Source organism: Anabrus simplex, chromosome 7 (genome assembly GCF_040414725.1).
Source record: "Anabrus simplex isolate iqAnaSimp1 chromosome 7, ASM4041472v1, whole genome shotgun sequence".
Lineage (NCBI taxonomy): Eukaryota > Metazoa > Arthropoda > Insecta > Orthoptera > Tettigoniidae > Anabrus > Anabrus simplex.
In genome coordinates, this window is record NC_090271.1 from 25,938,292 (window position 1) to 25,958,848 (window position 20,557).

Genomic DNA, 20,557 nt, shown 5'->3' on the forward strand with positions numbered 1-20,557 from the left:
TACTAATCTATACACGTTCTAACTGAAAACATAGTCAGTACCGTTATATTAACATATATTTACACTCTGATAAATTATTGCTAATTCAATTACGAGCTATTTTAACGTTACTGAAACCGGGCGAGTTGGCCGTGCGGTTAGGGGAGCGCAGCTGTACCCTTGCATCCAGGAGGCAGTGGCTTGAAACCACACTGTTGGCAGCCCTGAAGACGGTTTTCCGTGGTTTTCCATTTACACACCAGGCAAATGTCAAGGCTGTACCTAAATCAAGGCCACGGCCGCTTCCTTCACAGCCGGGCTGAGTGGCTCAGACGGTTGAGGCGCTGGCTTTCTCACCCCAACTTGGCAGGTTCGATCCTGGCTCAGTCCGGTGGTATTTGAAGGTCCTCAAATACGTCAGCCTCGTGTCGGTAGATTTACTGGCACGTAAAAGAACTCCTGCGGAACTAAATTCCGGCACCTCGGCGTCTCCGAAAACCGTAAAAGTAGTTAGTGGGACGTAAAGCAAATAACATTATTATTATTATTATTATTATTATTATTATTATTATTATTATTATTATTATTATTATTATTATTATTATTATTATTATTGCTTCCTTCATACTCCTAGCTCTTTCGTCTCCCATCGTCGTCATAAGAACTATCTGTGTCGGTACGACGTAAAACAAATTGTAAAGAAACATTAATAAACATTACTAAAAGGAAGCCTCACTTTTAACCTTCAATTATTTAATCTATTTTCGCGGATTTTTTTAACACGGGTGTGATTTTGGGCTTAGGTTCTTTCTGGACTTACCGTCTACCGTCATCAGTTTAGCGTAGGCCTAGACAACTTTCATGGACACAAAACCGACACCGTGGTAAGCAGGCAACAAGTGTTCGTCATCTTCTTCCTCACGTTATTACCGTGTGACAGAACACTGCCTTCTATATACAGTAGGCAACCAGTGTTCGTCATCTTCTTCCTCACGTTATTACCGTGTGCCAGAACACTGCCTTCTATATACAGTAGGCAACCAGTGTTCGTCATCTTCTTCCTCACGTTATTACCGTGTGACAGAACACTGCCTTCTATATACAGTAGGCAACCAGTGTTCGTCATCTTCTTCCTCACGTTATTACCGTGTGCCAGAACACTGCCTTCTATATACAGTAGGCAACCAGTGTTCGTCATCTTCTTCCTCACGTTATTACCGTGTGACTGAACACTGCCTTCTATATACAGTATGTAACCAGGCAACAAGTGTTCGTCATCTTCTTTCTCACGTTATTACCGTGTGCCAGAACACTGCCTTCTATATACAGTAGGCAACCAGTGTTCGTCATCTTCTTCCTCACGTTATTACCGTGTGACAGAACACTGCCTTCTATATACAGTATGTAACCAGGCAACAAGTGTTCGTCATCTTCTTTCTCACGTTATTACCGTGTGTCACAACACGGCCTTCTATATACAGTAGGTAACCTGGCAACAAGTGTTCGTCATCTTCTTTCCCACGTTATTACCGTGTGTCACAACACGGCCTTCTATATACAGTAGGTAGCCAGGCAACAAGTGTTCGTCATCTTCTTTCTCACGTTATCACCGTGTGCCAGAACACTGCCTTCTATATACAGTAGGTAACCTGGCAACGAGTGTTTGTCATCTTCTTCCTCACGTTATTACCGTGTGTCACAACACGGCCTTCTATATACAGTAGGTAACTAGGAAACCAGTGTTCGTCATCTTCTTCCTCAAGTTATTACCGTGTGACAGAACACTGCCTTCTATATACAGTAGGTAACCTGGCAACAAGTGTTCGTCATCTTCTTTCTCACGTTATTACCGTGTGTCACAACACGGCCTTCTATATACAGTAGGTAACCTGGCAACAAGTGTTCGTCATCTTCTTTCCCACGTTATTACCGTGAGCCAGAACACTGCCTTCTATATACAGTAGGTAACCTGGCAACAAGTGTTCGTCATCTTCTTTCTCACGTTATTACCGTGTGTCACAACACGGCCTTCTATATACAGTAGGTAACCAGGCAACCAGCGTTCGTCATCTTCTTTCTCACGTTAATACCGTGTGTCACAACACTGCCTTATATATATAGTAGGTACAAATGGGGTCGTGTTTTTAACGAGCTTCCACTATCTTTGACTGGCTTTTCATCTAGGTCAAAGCAAAGCCCCGTACGCCTGCTAAGGTCACCGAAAGCAGCACAGTTTATCTCATAATAGGCTACGTATCTTGGGAATATTTATGGACATAAAAAGTGTGCTAAGCCAGTGGCCATTTTGTTGGACGTGGATCTTGTGACATGGCATGGGAATGCTGTATGCTGAATCAGCTGCCATATTGCTGGTCGTAAATCATGATGCTACATATACCTTTCGATTTTCCCCTCTCTGGGTGGAGTGGAAGAGTGCTCTATCTGTACCCCGGAATGTCGTAATAGGATACTAAGGGTGGAACAACCAAAGAAATTCTACTCACTCTGTCTTCTCGACCCAAGAGCACACCCAAGATTCTATATTTTTCCGAGTAGCGAAGAAATGTACGTGTATCTCTTTTGTTTTCTTATAGTGGAAACAACTTCCTTTCAGTTTTGACTTAGTTAATGTATTTCATTGAAGTTGTTCACTCTGTCTGAACTAATGCAGGATTAATAAAAAGAAAACAAATCTTATATTTTCGATTATTAATGTTTTATCCTTTCACATATATTGTAACCATTCGTTAGTTTTGAAAGACCAAAAAACATCACAAAATTACATTTCTGAAAGTGTTAACAGATTTTTCCATATCAATAAACGTATGCTTTCGTCACACATTATCATTATTTTTGCATTCAAGCCCCCGTATATATCTATATATATAAAAGAATATGTCCTGACTGAATGACTGACTTACTGACTAACCCATTCATCATCGGCGAGCCGAAACTACTGGACATAAATAATGAAATTTTGTGGATACATGTAAAAATATAGGCGCTCGCCGAGGGAGGATTCTTGGATATTCCGTCGCTAAGGGGGTGATATTTTTTAAATATATATATATATCAAAACTATAAAGTTTACAGGTTTAAAAATTTGTATTTAGAATCTCCTTTAAAAATAAAGGAACACGTATTTTTTGTTTCGGAAAATCCCACTAGGAGGGTTGAAAAAGGGTGAAAAAGTGGCTGAATGCCTTTAATGAGGCTACTTATATTTCAGAACCTGAATATATTACAGACCCGAAAATTGGTATTTGGAATCTCATTTTAAAATAAAGAAACGCGTATTTCATTGTTTTTAAAATCAAATAATTGGGGGTTAAACAGGAATGACATATAGGGTGAATTTTTAGAAAGACTATATCTACAGTATATCTCAGAAACTTAAAATGTTACACACGTAAAAATTGGTATTGGTATCTCCTGTAAAAGTAAAGAAACACGGGTAATTTGTTTTCAAATACTCCGCTTAAGAGGAACTAAAAAGCGGATGAAATTGTAAAATGAACATGTCTACAGTATATCTCAAAAACTTAACATGTTACAGAAGTAACTAATAGTATTTTAATCTCTATTAAAAATAAATAAAAATGCATTTTTCGTTTTCGGAAAAACCACTTGGCTGGGGGGTAAAAATGACTGAAAATGGGGTTGAATTCTTTTTATTAGAATACTGATATCTCAAAAACTCAATATGTTACGGACGTGAAAATTGGTGTTTGTAATCTCCTTAAAACATAAAGAAATACGTATTTTTTGTTTTTGAAATCCATTTAAAGAAGGGGGAAGAATTGAAATATTAGTTGAATTATTTGTATGAAGATACTATTATCTCAAAAACGAAAGATGTTGCAGACGTGAAAATTGGTATTTGGAATCTGCTTTAAAAGTAAAGAAACGCTTATTCCTTTGATTTCTGAAAATCCAATGATGGAGGGGAGGGGCGTGAAATATATTAAAAATTAATTGACACCATTTTATGAGGATGCTTTCATCTAATAAAAACTATACTTGTTACAGACGTGAAAACTGGTAATTTGATCCTTTAAAAACAAAGAAAACGCATTTTGGGGGGAAAGTCATCTTGGGGCGGGGTGAAAAAGAACTGAATTCCTTTTACGACACATATCTCAAAAACTGAAGATGTTACAGTCTTGATAACTGGTATTTAAAATATCCTTTACTAGTAAAGAAACAAGTATTTTTTTCCGGAAAATTCACTTAAGGAAGTGAATATGTGAATTCTTTTTGTGGGGACACTTAAGTCTCAAAACTGAAGGTAACAGACGTGAACATTTTCATTTGAAATCTCCTTTAAAAATAAAAAGGCACAACTCTTTTTTGGGGAATGTTAAATCAAATTAACGGCGGTGGGGTAAAAAAGGAGTTGAGACCAATTGATTTTACTGTTCATAATTTACTTGATTCTGATCATAAACCGATCATTTTAAATCTTACCTGGGTTCGTTTTCAAGAGCCATCTTTTCCTTTGGAGAACTTAAAGTTAGGTTACAATAGATTCTCCTGGCATAAAATAAAAAATCGTCGTTGCCGGGACAAAACCTCCTATGTGATAATATTTTTGAAGATATACTGACCCGCAGCACATACATTATGAAGAGCGAGAATGCCTTGACAATATGCACACAATATTGCACCTTAGATGACAGAACCTTACCGGCCAAAGTTCTGAGCTAAAATATTTCACATAGGAGGTTTTGTCCCGGCAGCGACGAAATGTAAACACATTTGAAATAAGCGATAGGAATGATATTGTCCTTGCAATTGTTCACCTCTACAATAAGGTCAGTGAGGTACAGAGGAATATCATTCGTATTGTCTACGCGCGACAATGGTGCTGGTCACATTGTCGGCAATGACAGTAGTAGCAGATGTAATTTACCGCCAAGTAGCGGTCTTGCATCTTTCTCCGGGGTCCGAAAAATCAATAATAATAATAATAATAATAATAATAATAATAATAATAATAACCTAAATTCAACTAATATCACCCACCATAATAGTAATAACGCTCTGGACCGTCCTAAAAATGTGCGGACTGCGCTAAAAACGGGTCCTGGCCGGCTAATGCAGACCAGCCGCGGGTTCAGTGCCTCCAGGGCACTCAAGAAGACACCACGCCTCAACGATTTGATCCATATTAAAAATGCTTATAGGACAAGATGGCAAAGATTTAGGGACCCAACTGACAGGGCGCAATACCTGGAGCTACCCCGGGAAGTACGAAATCGATTGCTGGAAAGAAAGATTGAAAAATGAGAGGAACTTTTGCCAAAATCTCTCAGAAAACGAGTCGGATCGCGAATTTTGGCGGATTCTCTCAAAAAACGACTCAGATCGCGGATTTCGGCGGATTATATATAAAACGCTAACCATTCAATTATAAATTTCAGTATAATACCGTAGCGAAGTACGGGTATCTTGCTAGTTTTTAATAAGACTTTAACACCACAGTTCGGAAGCTCAAATCCCTGTCTCGACCAATCAAAGGGAAACCACCACTTGAAATACCTGACGTTATTGAAGTCTCATGTGGTTGTAGTCGCTCATTACTTGCAGACAAATAATGAAAGGTAGCATCGCGCGAAGTTAAATTTTTATAGTGAAAGGCATTCATTTTCAATTTCGGCGCAGTTAACTAATATAGTATATTGATCAAAACAGCAGCGATGTATCAAACTAGGCTAACTGAACATACTTTGAAAGTTGGTTGTAGCTGACGTAAGCATGAAGGAGCTTGTTAGGACGCCGACAGCGGTCTGGTCAGGCAAGACGTCTTCAATTGTTCTGCTATGTCTCTGTCGCTAGCTGGTGTTCGCTTGCTTGCTCCTCTCAATTTAGTTGGGACATGGAGAGTAATTCTCACGTTCTTGTCAGGTTTTGCCAGCAAACGTGATATTCTGTCGTTACTCAGAACGTGCTGACTACCTCACTCTCCAGGAAGACAAGCGCAGGTACGGCAACAGAACAACTCATTCAGTAAATTCTTTTACATATGCGTATTACAATCTAAATGGTGCATATTATATTTTTGTATGGTTAATTATATCGAAAATATTTATTAAAAATATTGTTCTTGGATAAAAGGTACATTTATATAAATATTTAGGATATATTTAAATAAACTGAAGAACATTAAGCAAAGATTCAGTTTGTTTTACAATGTCCTTTACGCCGCTCCGACACAGCCCTATTGCGACGATGGGATAGGAAGAGCCTGGGAGTGGAAAGGAAGCGGCCACTGGCCGTAATTAAGGTACAGCCCCAGCATGTGTCTAGTGTGAAAATGGGAAACCACGGAAAACCATCTTCAGGGCTTCCGACAGTGGGGATCGAACTCACTATCTCCCGGATGCAGGATTACAGCTGCTTGTCCTCTACCGCACGGCCAACTCTCCCGGTTCACTAGTTTTCATCAGGCCTATACTTTCTTTTTTGCAATATGTTTTAGACCTATGTTGCACAAACACAGATACGTCGTATGGTGACGATGATACAGTAAATGGAAAGGAATGGATCGTGCACCTCATTAAAGTACAGCAGAAGTATTTCGCTGGTGTAAAAGTGGGAAATCACAAAAAACCATCTTCAGGGTTTCGAACCCACTTTCTTCCGAATTCAAGGTGACAGCCACTCGCTTGGTTAAGTAATGTGACAAAGATGGGAAGTTTCTCAATTAGTGTCTAACAGGGCTATGGAGGACAATCTCCGAAACCGGCACCAGTATTTCTTTCACCGTAAGAAAGCTTATTTCTTACAGATTATTATCGGTTACTAAAAATTGGCTAGTTCATTATGGGAGCAGGCAGACTGTTTAAGAATTGGGGCAAGCAGGGAAAATTGTACGTCTTGGAATCTTAAAAGTGAAGATTCTGCCAGAATAGTTAGACCTATTGAAATGTGAGCTCTCCATACTACACCCTTGTAAAGCTCTGATGGGTGCAATACATATACAAATAATACTCATATCCTGTGCATTTTCTTCAAGAGATAAATTTTCTTTCCTCTAGTTCGGCGCGTAACTGTTATTCTTATCGAAAAATTAACATCCATTCGGTATTCAATATTAAATTCCTCTCAGTTCATTAATGTAAGAATTGGGCTCACGTGTGCATAAATAAATAATAGCACGTCTTACAGTAGGAGCTAATTGAGTTTGTTACTTTTATTACAGTTGGTAATATGGTATCTGTGACACGGCAGGTTGCAAAGGTCACAAACGCAGTCCGGTTGAGGTTCATGGAAATTTTGGATTTTATATATTTTGTGGTGATAACCATCGACCGGTAATCCCGTTGTCAAATGACGACGGCCTTGTTTGGGCCCTGTCCATGAGCGACCTAGCATTGCATTTTGGTGTAAAACTCCGGCCTTATTGTTTTCCCATTCTGTTGCCTTTCTTGTACAATCTTTGCCCTGTTGGTAGTGAAGGGGAGGGGAATCTTATTCGTAGGTTCTCCATCAGGAAAGTTTCTTTTTCGAGTTCGGTGTGGGGTCGGGCGTGCTTGGACAACCCTAGAGCCAACTAGAAACGGGCCTTTGTGTTCTCCAGATTCTTGACATCCTTTACACTGAGATTTTCCCAAACGATATTCATACCGTAACATAAGGTCGAAATGATTTTAGATTCGAAGAGTTTCAGGTCAGAAGGGAGACTTAGGATTTTGACGCCCTCAATGCCGAACACCCCTTGGTCGCTGCCATGGCTCTCTCCATACGCGAATTCTAAACGACTTTGCTGTTTGCTGTAGGGTTACCCCCAGGTACCTGAAGAAGTTTAAAATTTTCGGTGGCTTGACGCGGATTTATCGCAATGCTTAATGGTTCGCCAGAAAATTGTACTTTTGCCACTGAACGAGCATTTCGAGCAGACGGCCGACAGCTATCACATGTCATGTGCGGTACAACTGATGGTGGATGGTGAAGCGTGAAGGTAAGGTAAGGGTTATTCTGCCCGAAGGCAGGTCCGAACCTCCGCAGAGGTGTTCCTGAGCCGGAGTTTACGTGCGGTAGGGTGGCCAGTTCTGAAGGGTGAAAATAATTATTTTTATCCACTACTATTGTATGTCCAACTATCTGTATATTTTTTCGCTCTGCGAGAGAATGTTAGAGTTCGAATATATTCAAATATGTTCCGTGGTTCCCACATTCACATCGGGAAATTGTTCGGTCTGAAACTTAATTCCCGGATTCAATCCCTTTCCCATCCTATAGCCACTATAACATCTGATACAACTATACTTTAAGAAAACAGACTGTTAAGTAAGGGCCATATAGATAGGTTCTGAAGTGTAAAAAAAAGTTAGCCTATCCATTTATATGTACCTACGCCCGCGAACAAATAATTAAAAGTAGAAATATCTTCATCAGCAGCTTTTATTTATATTTGTAACAATTTATGCTCCGTATTTTTAAGAAAGTCCGCCCCTATTGAGTAATGATTAGTGTGATTAGCGGCCATAAGGAAGGCCCGGGTTCGATTCCAGGCTCGGGATTACAATTTGAAAAATGGTACGAGACTGGAAAGGGTTCCACTCAGCCTCGAGAGGTCAACTGAGTGTAGGGATGTGTGATTCCTCAATCGGCCATCCTCGAAGTGGTTTTTGTGGTTGTCCAATTCTTCTGCAGGCATATACCGGAATGGTACCTAACTTAAGGCTACGGCCGCTTCCTTCTCTCTTCTTTGCCTATCCCTTCCAATCCTCCCATTCCGTCACAAGGCCCCTGTTTGACATACCGTGCGAGGCCACCTGGACGAGGTATTCGTCCTCCAACCTAGTTGTATCCCCGACCTAACGCCTCACGCTCCAGGACACTGCCCTTGAGGTGGTATAGAGGTGGGATCTCTCGCCTATTCTGAGGCAGAAAGCAACCATGGACGGTAAAAATGACATAATACGGTTGTTTAAAATTTCGAAGAAATAAATGTCTCAAAGATGTGAGAATGAATATTTGAATCACGCACGCCACTGATAAGAAATCACACGTTTCTGGTGTATAAAAAGGCGAATTATATGTATCAAAACTAAAATGTTTATATGTAAACAGTAAAATTGATTACTGAACATTCTGTGAGTTCCCTCCGGTTGTGTATAGTCATAAAACGTATTTCATATAATATTGATTATAAATGATTAATACTGAACATTGTTATACATGCACCACTTCCGGATATCGTCAATGCAAGATTGATTGGTACTGATAATTAAAATGTACATAAATGTAATTATAAATAGATTTGCAGTTCAGCGTCTGGTATAGTGCATGTAATCACCAGTCGAACCATCATCGTCTCAACACGACGTACCAGTTGGTTACAGTCATTCGAACTCGGGAGTGCTGCCAGATCGTCACTGCGCCCGTGTTTGTTTGTCTGTACTGCTGATACTTTGTCTACCTTCACTCACACGTTCTCCTGCACACGATTCCAGTGTTCTTTGCCTTACAGAAAAGAAACTGCCAGTTAATGTGACTGGGGTACCAGTGGACCCCACGTTACCATTTGTGGTACTTTTAGTGTAATTAATTCTAGGTCACCCTCTTGTATGTACTTACGGTATATTATGTGATTCAGACGGTTGAGGCGCTGGCCTTCTGTCCCCAACTTGGCAGGTTAGATCCTGGCTCGGTCCGGTGGTATTCGAAGGTGCTCAAAAACGTCAGACTCGTCTCAGTAGATTATTATTATTATTATTATTATTATTATTATTATTATTATTATTATTATTATTATTATTATTATTATTATTATTATTATTAGCTTCACGTCCCACTAACTACTTTTACGGTTTTCGGAGATTCCAATGTACTGGAATTTAGTCCCGCAAGAGTTCTTTTACATGCCAGTAAATCTACTGAGACGAGTCTGACGTTTTGAGCACCTTCAAATACCACCGGACCGAGCCAGGATCGAACCTGCCAAGTTGGGGTCAGAAGGACAGCGCCTTAACCGTCTGAGCCACTCAGCCTGGTTTGAACGAGAAAATTGAATGATGATGTAATAAAATACAAGAAACCAAAAGAGCATGGTAGGCGTTACCACGAGAAATTCAAACAGAAAAAACAATTTACAATATGTAACTCTTAATTTATGTCTCTCACCGAGCTCGAGAGCTGCAGTCAATTAAGTGCGGCCAGTATCCAGTAATCGGGAGATAGTGGGTTCGAATCCCACTGTCGGCAGCCCTGATGATGGTTTTCCGTGGTTTCCCATTTTCACATCAGGCAAATGCTGGGGCTGTACCTTATTTAAGGCCACGGCCGCTTCCTTCCCATTCCTAGGCCTTTCCTATCCCATCGTCGCCAAAAGACCTATCTGTGTCAGCGCGACGTAAAGTAATTAGCGAAATAAAATATGTCTCGCATTTTTCATACCACAGTCCGATACTAGACTGCGGTCTAGTGAATAAAATGTATTATTCACATGATATCTGTCTTTTATTTGCAAGAAGTCTATGAAACCCTCGAAACTCTGCGACCGTTACAATAATGATGCTGGAGAACACACAACTACTGAATCTGAATGTGACTTAGAACGAAACAGAATAGCAATATAAATCTCAAATCATGGCAACCGGAATTGTTGTTGTATTTTTGAATTATATATTTTCACGTGGCAGTGAAGTACTTTACACAATGAATATTGAATTTTTACGACCGCATTGTAATCGAAACCGACTTTCAACCTATTAGGTCGTGTTACGTACATTTAGTACGTGTTGAAGAGGTGTTAAGTACAAAAAAAAAATGGCCAACCGGACACCAGTGGGATCCGAAACTTTCCAACAGAATAAGGATGGCCTAGCCACCATAGCTCAATTGGTAGAGCAACCGACGCGAAATCGGGAGGTTGTGGGTTCGGATCGCACTGGTATACAGTTGACCATTTTTGTTCTGCACTTAACATCTCTTCAACACGTACTAAATGTACGTAACACGACCTAATAGGTTGAAAGTCGGTTTCGATTACTTTACACAACATTGCAGTTTTATTCCCTGCTACCAGGCGAGCTGGCCATGCGGTTAGGGGCGCGCAGCTGTGACCTTGCATCCGGGAGATACTGGCTTGTAACCCCACTGCCGGCAGACCTGAAGATGGTTTTCCGGGTTTTCCCATTTTCACACCAGATAAATGCTGGGGTTGTACCTTAATTAAAGCCATGGCCGTTTCCTTTTCATTACTAGGCCTTTCTTATCCCATCGTCGCCATAAGACCTACCTGTGTCGGTGCGACGTAAAGCCAATTTAAAAAAAATACATTATCTAGTGTTTAGTGAATACACTTTGGTTTAGTATTCATTCCAGTTTCACAGAAGACAGCGGGTCGTCCAAGGACAACCCAAATTACTTTTGGCGATACAAAAAGTCATGTTATTACTCTCGCGTTTGAACAAGTCTTGTAATAATTTTGCTCAGTACGCTATATTCGGAAATGCATGTCTTATAGCATACGAAATCTCCCCAATGGCTAACCAGCCGTGCCAGGACCAGATAGATTCGATTATTAACAGCTCGTATTAAAAAATACGCCAAGCCACCAGCCAGTTAGATTTACACCGGTAACGTCATCCGGTCACACCACAGTAGTTCTCAATCTCAGCTTGACTTCCATGAATGTAGGGCACACTTTTTCCTCCTACTAAAAATATCGTGTCCAATATCTCTGCTTTCTCGTTTCAGATATCCCTCTCCTGATATTCTCCACCTGATCCCTCGAGGGTTTTAGTTTATCCAACCCCGATCAAAGCCGTCCACTGTCACTACGAAAACGTCAATAAAATCCCCTGTCACTTGTCCAGCGACAGAGCTTTATAATCGAGCCTCCAGAGAAATACTAAGAACAAATCAATTGGAGTCAAACCAATATGAAGTGTGCTTATTCGTGAAACTCCCATTTCTAGTATTTTCCTTCTCCTGCACGTTTCCCATGAAGACATATACTTTAGAAAAGAAACAACGAGATGGTGTAAGGGTATATGCGTAGTAGAGTTATTAAGTTCGTGGACAGGTCGTCTAGTGCCGCTGTGGTGCCGTGACAGTTCTTCTCTAGTCCCAGCAAGAGGCAGTTGCGTGCAGAACTGTGGTCTCTGTTGTGAAGGGTAATAGAATGTCAGCGGTGGAGCTTGAGAATGCGGTAGTTTGAGTGACGGGCAAATTTCAAGTTCTGCAAAAATTCTGCTAGCGAAACGTTCGAGATGATAAATTCGAAATCGCCCGAATCACCAAGACGGGAGAAAGATGAGAAAAGGCAGGTCAAAAGACTATGTGATCCTTGAACGTTCAGCGCCGGTCCACGAACATATAGACTATAGCAAATACCGAGGTGTACATAGTGTTGCCTAAACTGTAGGCGCCAGTCCACGAACTTAGTGACTGCAATAGCTAAAGCAGAGAAAACAGTAATAATGTCTCAATCTGAGACTATACACTCATTTAGCTACCATATTCGAGATTTCCTGCCAATTTCCATGCAGGCTGGAAAGTTCACACACGGACACTTCCTCGTTAGGTCACGCCTGCGTTCTTCCCAGCTACAACTGTAATTAATAACAAGTACATACACCTCATCAGATACATCATACCCCGCTCTAAGTACACGGTGCTAAGTCCTTTAAACGACACCAAACAAACAACAAATTTCTCAGAAATACGGATTTGTTTCTTTACCACCAAATTCCCATATTTATTTGGGATTGGATGAGCTCTCAATCTTTATTTAAAATTTGTTAGGGCACTTTGCGCTGGTTCTAATGATAATTCCACTCAAGCACGGAACTTTAGGCTGGAAATCGAATGGCTGAACCACTGCACATCAGTGCGGCTCCGGACACACACACACACACACACACACACACACACACACACACACACACACACACACACACACACACACACACACACACACATTTCCCATTTTTCTTCTGCTTTTCCTTCCACCTCTACTGCCGTTCCCACAATCTACTGGATATCGGATGCGAACTGTGGCTCTGTTTTACTGCTGAATACCCATCTGCCGTAGGAGGCGACTAAAAGGGTCACCTGTGCTCTGAACTTGGGAACGTGGCTTGATGACCACGAGGTCCTTGGCTGAGCTCTGGCATTGCTTCCACTTACTTGTGTCAGGCTTCCTATTAACATTGATCCTATCCGACCTCCGTTGGTCACCTCTTGTTCTTTTGCGACCCCAACCCCGACCTAATAACGTCAGGGTCGGAAGAGAACCAGAAATTCATCAAGGGAGGTTGGACGGAAAATATGAAAGTGGGGAGCCCGGTGCAAGTAACTAGAATCAATGCCAGACTCAAACCCGTGATGAAATCCCCTTGGACCCCTATTATTCATCACATTTTGGAATGATTGGAATGAACAGGGACAACATGGATTTCTCATGTCACCATCATCGACAGCGGGAGATAATTGAGGTGAACATTACATCTGATCCATCCTGTACACAAAAAATGACTCGGTACTAGTTGTGTTGTTATGAACTTGCGTTCGTGCGTTGGTGGGTTTGATTCCAACCACGGACAGCCCTCAAGGTGTTTAATTTTTGAATGATGTCTCATTTTCATAACAGGTCAGCCACCGCACTGTTAGTTTTAAGTCTGTCCCATCACTACCTTCGTGATTTCCAGGCCGTGCTGTAACGAGCGCGGGAAAGCAATCAGCTGATCGTTAGGGGGGAAGTTTAGCACATGAGTTAGTAGAGTTAAACAGAGATTTTCGCAGTTTTATTGAAATTTTTAACGATGGCCGCGTGTTCATTCAGATATATGTGAGAATGAGTCGTCATCGACTGCATCATTAAGTGAAAAGTCGTTAATTAGTGAAGAAAACTTAGTGTGAGCGTGTATTTATGTGAAGCTATAGGTTAAGAAGATCTCCCTTCAGTGTTTTAATTTTGTAGTTTATTTGTGGAAGGTTATATTTATAATGTAAAATTAACTGAGTTAGTGAATTCTGTGTTTTATTATTAACCACGTATTGTATACACTTGAATTAAGATGATCAGTGAGGGAAATCACCATGCCTAAGAGTAGCTGTGTGCCTGGCTGCAAAGCCAATTATAAACAAGGAGAGTACACTCCGGTATTAATGTTTCCTTCTGATGAAGAACGAGTTAAGTTATGGAAGAAGGCTATTCCCAGGGAGAATTTAATAGTTAATCACAACACAGTTGTGTGTATCAAGCACTTTCCTGAAAATCACATCCTGAGAGAAATAAGTGTCCCGTCCAGATGGTGAGTAATTTTTTTTATTAGGCCTATGTCATAAACATGGGTAACTTTAGGTAGGCCCTATATTTTTACGTAATCAGACCTACGGCTTATCCAATTCGGTATATTTGAAAATGCAAGTCTTTTGTATGAGTATCACCGAGCTCGATAGCTGCAGTCGCTTAACTGCGGGCTGTATCCAGTATTCGGAACACAGTGGGTTCGAACCCCACTGTCGGCAGCCCTGAAGATGGTTTTCCGTGGTTTCCCATTTTCACGCCAGGTAAATGCTGGGGCTCTACATTAATTAAGGTCACGGCCGCTTCCTTCCCATTCTTAGACCTTTCCTGTCCCATCGTCACCATAAGACCTATCTGTGTCGGTGCGACGAAAAGCAAATAGCAAAACAATATATATATATATATAAGTATCAAACAGCAGTGTGATTTAAGTAAATCTTATCTTCTGACAGATTCAGGTCTTATATATGAATTACCTCCAGAAGTAAGATATCTGAATTTCCTAAATCGAGTGGGCTTAAAATATCCACCAGATATGCCAATAGAACTTGGAATTGAGGTGTACAAAGTATTTTGTGTGTTAGTGTCAGATACATATAAGATGGTATTTCTAAATTCTGACGATCCTAAGTGTGGCACAAAATCTCTGGCTCTGGAGTCAATGCAGTTGGCAGATTTCCTAGTCATCTGCGACTGCGGGAAGAAATTGGAAGACCTGGCAGGACAGTGTAGGCCTATTTATATTTGGGTGATTATATTTTTAAGTAACTTTTCTAAAATTCACACCGACTTGTGTATTCAACAAAGTGTTTCAAAGAGAGCAGACCTACTCCATACCGGTGTAACTTCCTGTAAGAGGTCCAGGAAAGTTGCAGTGTTCATGAAGTGGAAACAGTGTGGTACAGAAATAATTTATATTTGTAATAAATAGTGATGGTAATTGGCTGCATGTTTTCTGTCAGTGTGTATGATGTAAATGTTCCAGTTGACCAGAAAATGGATAAAATCGCAAGAATATGTCTCAAAGTGTATACGCGTATATACGCGAGAAATAGAACGTTACGGAGAAGAATATGCATTGTATGTCAGAATTAACAAATATTTGAGGATAGGTTTTGGTTTTATAAGATGTTAACAGTTCTTTAAGTAATTTAAACGAGTGTGTTATTCAAGCGGAGCGTATGTGTATCGCCTTCAAGTCCCCCCCCCCAAAGCGTGACGTCATCAGAGGTACAATACGGCCTGGACATTACGAAGGCAGTGGTCGCATCCTATCGTCACGTATATGAATAACAGAGGGAGAGAACATTCATATAACTATAACTGACATTAACCATTACGTCTGTCAAGATGACGATATCTACTTGAAGAAAATAGCTCGTAGCCTTGGTTGCTATTGTTATTTGTGTTCGTGCAACCCTTAATCACGAGAGTGCACTTCATTTAATCCTTTTTCTTTTAAGTAATTAGAGTACACAATGGAACTTAAATACAATGCAAGACTATTTTGTAACGGAATGTATATAAATTAGAGATGACACTTAGAATTAAAAATACTAATTAAATACATCTCCTGCGTGTAATGCCAGATAACGTACAGTACAGGAAGGAAGTTCGTTACAGCGCCGTGGACACAGGCAACACGCAGTACGCTGATGGACGATGTGTACGCTAAGGTTGTAGATCATGGCGTATCCACGGGACATAGTGTAGACGACCCTTTATTGAATGTTGCGCAATATCCCAATGAATAACTTCCTTATGTTTCTATCATCAAGGTTCATGCCTTTAACGGAAATCTAATCATGAAGGAGGTATAATACTTTAACCAAAATTATCAAGCTTGACGAGAGAAAGCATCTTGGACTGAGAACCTACAGTATGATGATTTTAGTTTTGTTAAGAGCCATTCTTATCAAAGCTATTAAATGACTGAATAAAATGATCACCACTTGAATCTGCTTTATTGATTACGCCCGAGCATTCGATTGTGTCAAACTTTCCGAATTCCTGCGAATTCTGAACCAATACAGAGTGAAGGTCTTACATTTGTCAAAAAGCTGTATGAACATAAAGAAGCTTCCGTAAGAATTAACAAACTGAGAGATTCGCGCTACTAGGATCAAACAAGGAGTACGGCAAGGATGTTCGTTATCTCCACTGCTGTTTCGTCTGCACTCTGAGCAGATCTTCAAGAAGCGGAAGATGTAGTAGAAAACGTTAACGTTAGGCTGATCAACAATATGAGGTACGCAGATGACACTCTCATCTTGGCAGACAGTACTGAAGGTCTTGAGCATCTGGTAGCAGAAGGGGACAAATTTGGACTTAAAATTAACGCTGGCAAGACCAATCCTGTGGCCATTTCAAGAACTAGTGACACGCACATTCTTATGACCATTAATGGGAAACCAGCTGTACAAGAGCGGAAGTTTGTAACTGGATTACTGAGGACTTAGACGTGGATTTCAAGATTCGTGTACGAATAGAAGTAGCTCATACTAGTTTTCTGAAAATAAGGAAACTGCTGTGTGACGGAACTCTCAGTTTGAAAACTCGTCACATCTTCTTCAGATGCTATGAACATTCAGTGCTTCTGTACAGAGTTGAAATACGGACTCTGAAATGCAAAACCGTTATAAAAATAAACGCCTTCTAGATGTAGGTGTGCCCAAGGGTGTTGCGGATCTCGCGAACTGACCACGTCTCCAACGTTGTCGTACTCAGCCGCATGAGGAGGGAACGAATACTGATGTGTACAATCTAGAAAAGAAAGTCAGACTACCTTGGGCATATTATGAGCAATGAGAAGTACAACCTACTTGAATTGATCATGGAGGGTAAAATTGATGGACGTAGAGGTCAAGGTCGAAAGAAACACTCTTGACTGAGGAAGTTACGGAGTCGGACAGGACTGGATTCGAGTAGACTGATGAGGAGAGCCGAACATCGTACAGACTTCGCTGTCATTGTGGGCAGCCTTCAGTACTTGGGGAGGCACTGCAAGAGGAAGACAAAGAAGTGAGCACGGACTGTCCTCCAAGTGCTATCCTTGAAACACTCCGGAGTACTAATGCTAAGATGAGAAAGGAACGCGAACAGGGAAAGAATGTACTTCGTTACCATAATCACTATAATAACAACTGTAATAACACCAGCGTCAACTCTATCAAAAATATTAATGTCTGAGGAGAACGACCACCATTTTAATATCTGTTGGCCCTAAAAGCTCTGGCAGACTTCCCATTGCTCTACTATTTTGAATCCCAGTAAACGTTCTCATCCTGGACGTAGAAATTTCCTCACCCCTACCGGTTATTACCATTATACATTGATCAAAAATTATATAATGATCTCTTGTTGGAATAATTTTCCTATTTGTGACTATGCCGGCCATATAATCAGCTGATATTTGCTTTCCAGTTCTTATGATGCCGCCCAACACTCTATTATGTAACCAAAGTGCGAGAGCTTTAGTCCCTTGCAAGAAGATTTTGGTTTAACCAGGTCTAATAAATTCTTATTACTTATTCTGGCTTACTACGGTATTCCCAGCTAATTACTGAGTTCAAATTAGTTCGTACATGACAAGCTTGAATAGTACCAATAGTAATAACTGTCGTAGTAAGAATCACAGCTTTAGTAAGAATAATCGAAAAAATATAGTGAGAGTTTTAGTAGAGTGCCATCAACCAACTAAAACTATCGCATAAAAGGGCCGTGTTCTAGGCTAATTTACTAAATAAACGTTCGTTACATCATTTTCATTTACAGTCACATGTTATATCGCGTAATTGATCCTGACCGCAGAACTTAGTGGGAACTTAAGTCCACACTTGCCACGAGCATTTTCCTCCTGTTTCCGCACACAGTAGGTTGTATATCTGCGCTAACGTCCTGTAATTCTTAGGAGAAAAGAATTTCGCCGCAACCACCCCTGAAACCCTCGCAAACCTATTGCATAAAATGAAACGTTGCTCGATGTTATAAAACTTAACCACCAGATGGAGAGTCAAGTTCGCTTACGACGTGGAGGGAGCAGTACTTAGGGATACATTATGGCACATAATAACAGAGTGCGAGCAGCCCATAAAGAGGCCGCAGAACGAAACAGCAGCTGTGAAGTCGAAAGTGCAGCAGTCAGCAACAAATTCTCACTGGACACGATCTGGGAGGAGCCGGCTATCACTAGGTCAGCTATCTTCAGGAAACATTTCCGAAACTCTTGAATATAAAGTTCTTCAACGACTGGGAAGATATCTCCTTTATCCCGTCTCATGAAGTACTGCTACCATAACTAAAGGGCGCTACGGCAGGATCGATTTAAGTGAACACCCCGACATGAATGTAACATGTGCCTACATTTACTGTCATCCCATTAGAGCTAATGAACCTGCAGTAAGTTAAATAATAACAATTAGAAGAAGAATATCTACAACAAAATGCGTTTATATAAAAACTCCAAAATGGGTAGAACACTGCAAGACAATTGTAATCCGGAATGCGTATCCGCGAGTGAATGTCTCGCATTGAATTACAAGCTGAATAAATTAGAAGTAATGGGAACAAGAATTAAACCTAAAAATATCCGGTCCGCTGAAAACTACAGAACTCTGGAAATCAAGAAGTAATGATGAAATAACTCTAACATAGAAAACATAATAGAAACAATACGGGAGAGGCGATTGACATTTTTTGGACAGTTACACGGAATGGATGACAAAAGGCTAACCAAACAGATCTTCCAATACCTTTGCAACAAGAAGTGAACAAGAAAAAACAATATAGGATAAGAAGAAGCAATAGAGAGTTTTTTAAAGTGCTAAAAATGGAAGGATTGCTAGATGGGAAGGGAAAGGAAACAGGCTGAAAATGGTCGGAGGAGAGAAAAAAGAAAGCATAGTAAGAAGGATTATTGGAGGAAGAAGTAATATTAACATAGTATGAATCATTGAAGATGGAACGTGGAACGAGGGCTATAGCGGGGTCCATTCAGCCTCGTGAGGTCAACTGAGGAGAGGTGGGTTTGATACCCGCTTCAGCGATCCTCGAAGTGGATTTCCGTGGTTTCTCACTTCTCCTCCAGGAAAATGCCGGGATGGTATCTAACTGAAGGCCATGGCCGCTTTCATTCCTCTTCTTTGACCATCCCTCCACAAGGCCCCTGTTCAGCATATCAGGTGAGGCTGCCTGGGAGAGGTACTGGTCCTTCTCCTCAGCTGTATCCCTCACCCAATCGCAAGCTACAGGACACTGCCCTTGAGGCGGTAGAGATGGGATCCCTCACTGAGTCCGAGGAGAAAAACCGACCCTGGACCGTAAAGAGATTAACAGGGAAATAATAATAATGATAATAATAATAATAATAATAATAATAATAATAACACTTTTTTACAATTTTTCTCACATCCTACAGGCACAGGTAGGCAACGGTAGGGTAGGAAAGACTCAGGAGTGGGAAGGAAGCATGCATGGCATTAATTAAGGTACAGCTCCAACATTTGCCTGGTGTGAAAGTTGGAAACCACGGAAGACCATTTTCAAGTCTGCCGACAGTGGGATTCGAACCCTTTATCACCCGGGTGAAAGCACATAGCTGCGCGGCCCTAACCGCAAGACCAATTCGCCCGTTTATAATAATAATAATAATAATAATAATAATAATAATAATAATAATAATAATAATAATAGTATGACTGCAGCTACCGTGGGCAGGCATTTTGATTTGGCACGAGCTAGGCTACCTGTACGTCAGTTTCGGCGTTCCAGTTTACTGTACTCGATGGCAGAGCCAACTGTTGGGTGACCCATGGCTCATCCCAGCTTCTCAGAACGTTCCAAAAGAAGGTCAGGGAAAAGGCTACATGTAGGGCCTACATGTCTATAACAAATGAAATCAAAGATATATGGCATTAGGACGGAGTTGTAATTGTTGTAGTAGTGGTGGAGCAGTAGGACGAATTCCCCATCAGCTGTATGAAGCACTTCACCATTCAAAGCTCAACAAGAACATCTAAAATGAGATGCTGAAGTCGGTAGATGCAGAGTGGGTCAAGGCACACAAGTGGCCACGGCTGATCCGTTGTCCAACAGCTCTGCACTTCGACCGGCCAACCGAGCAGACGAGGGGTGTCCACGGCTCTACCGTGGCTCTACGTCTCTGCATTCGGGAGACGGGACAGGGCTGGACCTCACGACTGCCCCAACCGTCGGCTGTTCTGAGAATGGTTTTCCGTGGTTTACCATTCTCCTGGACTAAGACGAATGCCGGGGCAGTTCCTAGTATACGCCACGGCCGCCAACCCTATCACC

At 41.0% G+C, this 20,557-nt stretch overlaps 1 protein-coding gene across 1 annotated transcript in view; it reads right to left on the bottom strand.

The window, feature by feature from the left end:
- LOC136877672 (uncharacterized) overlaps positions 1-20,557 on the bottom strand; it is an 814,069-nt gene that overhangs the window by 319,728 nt on the left and 473,784 nt on the right. The gene's annotated exons all lie outside the window — the stretch shown is intronic.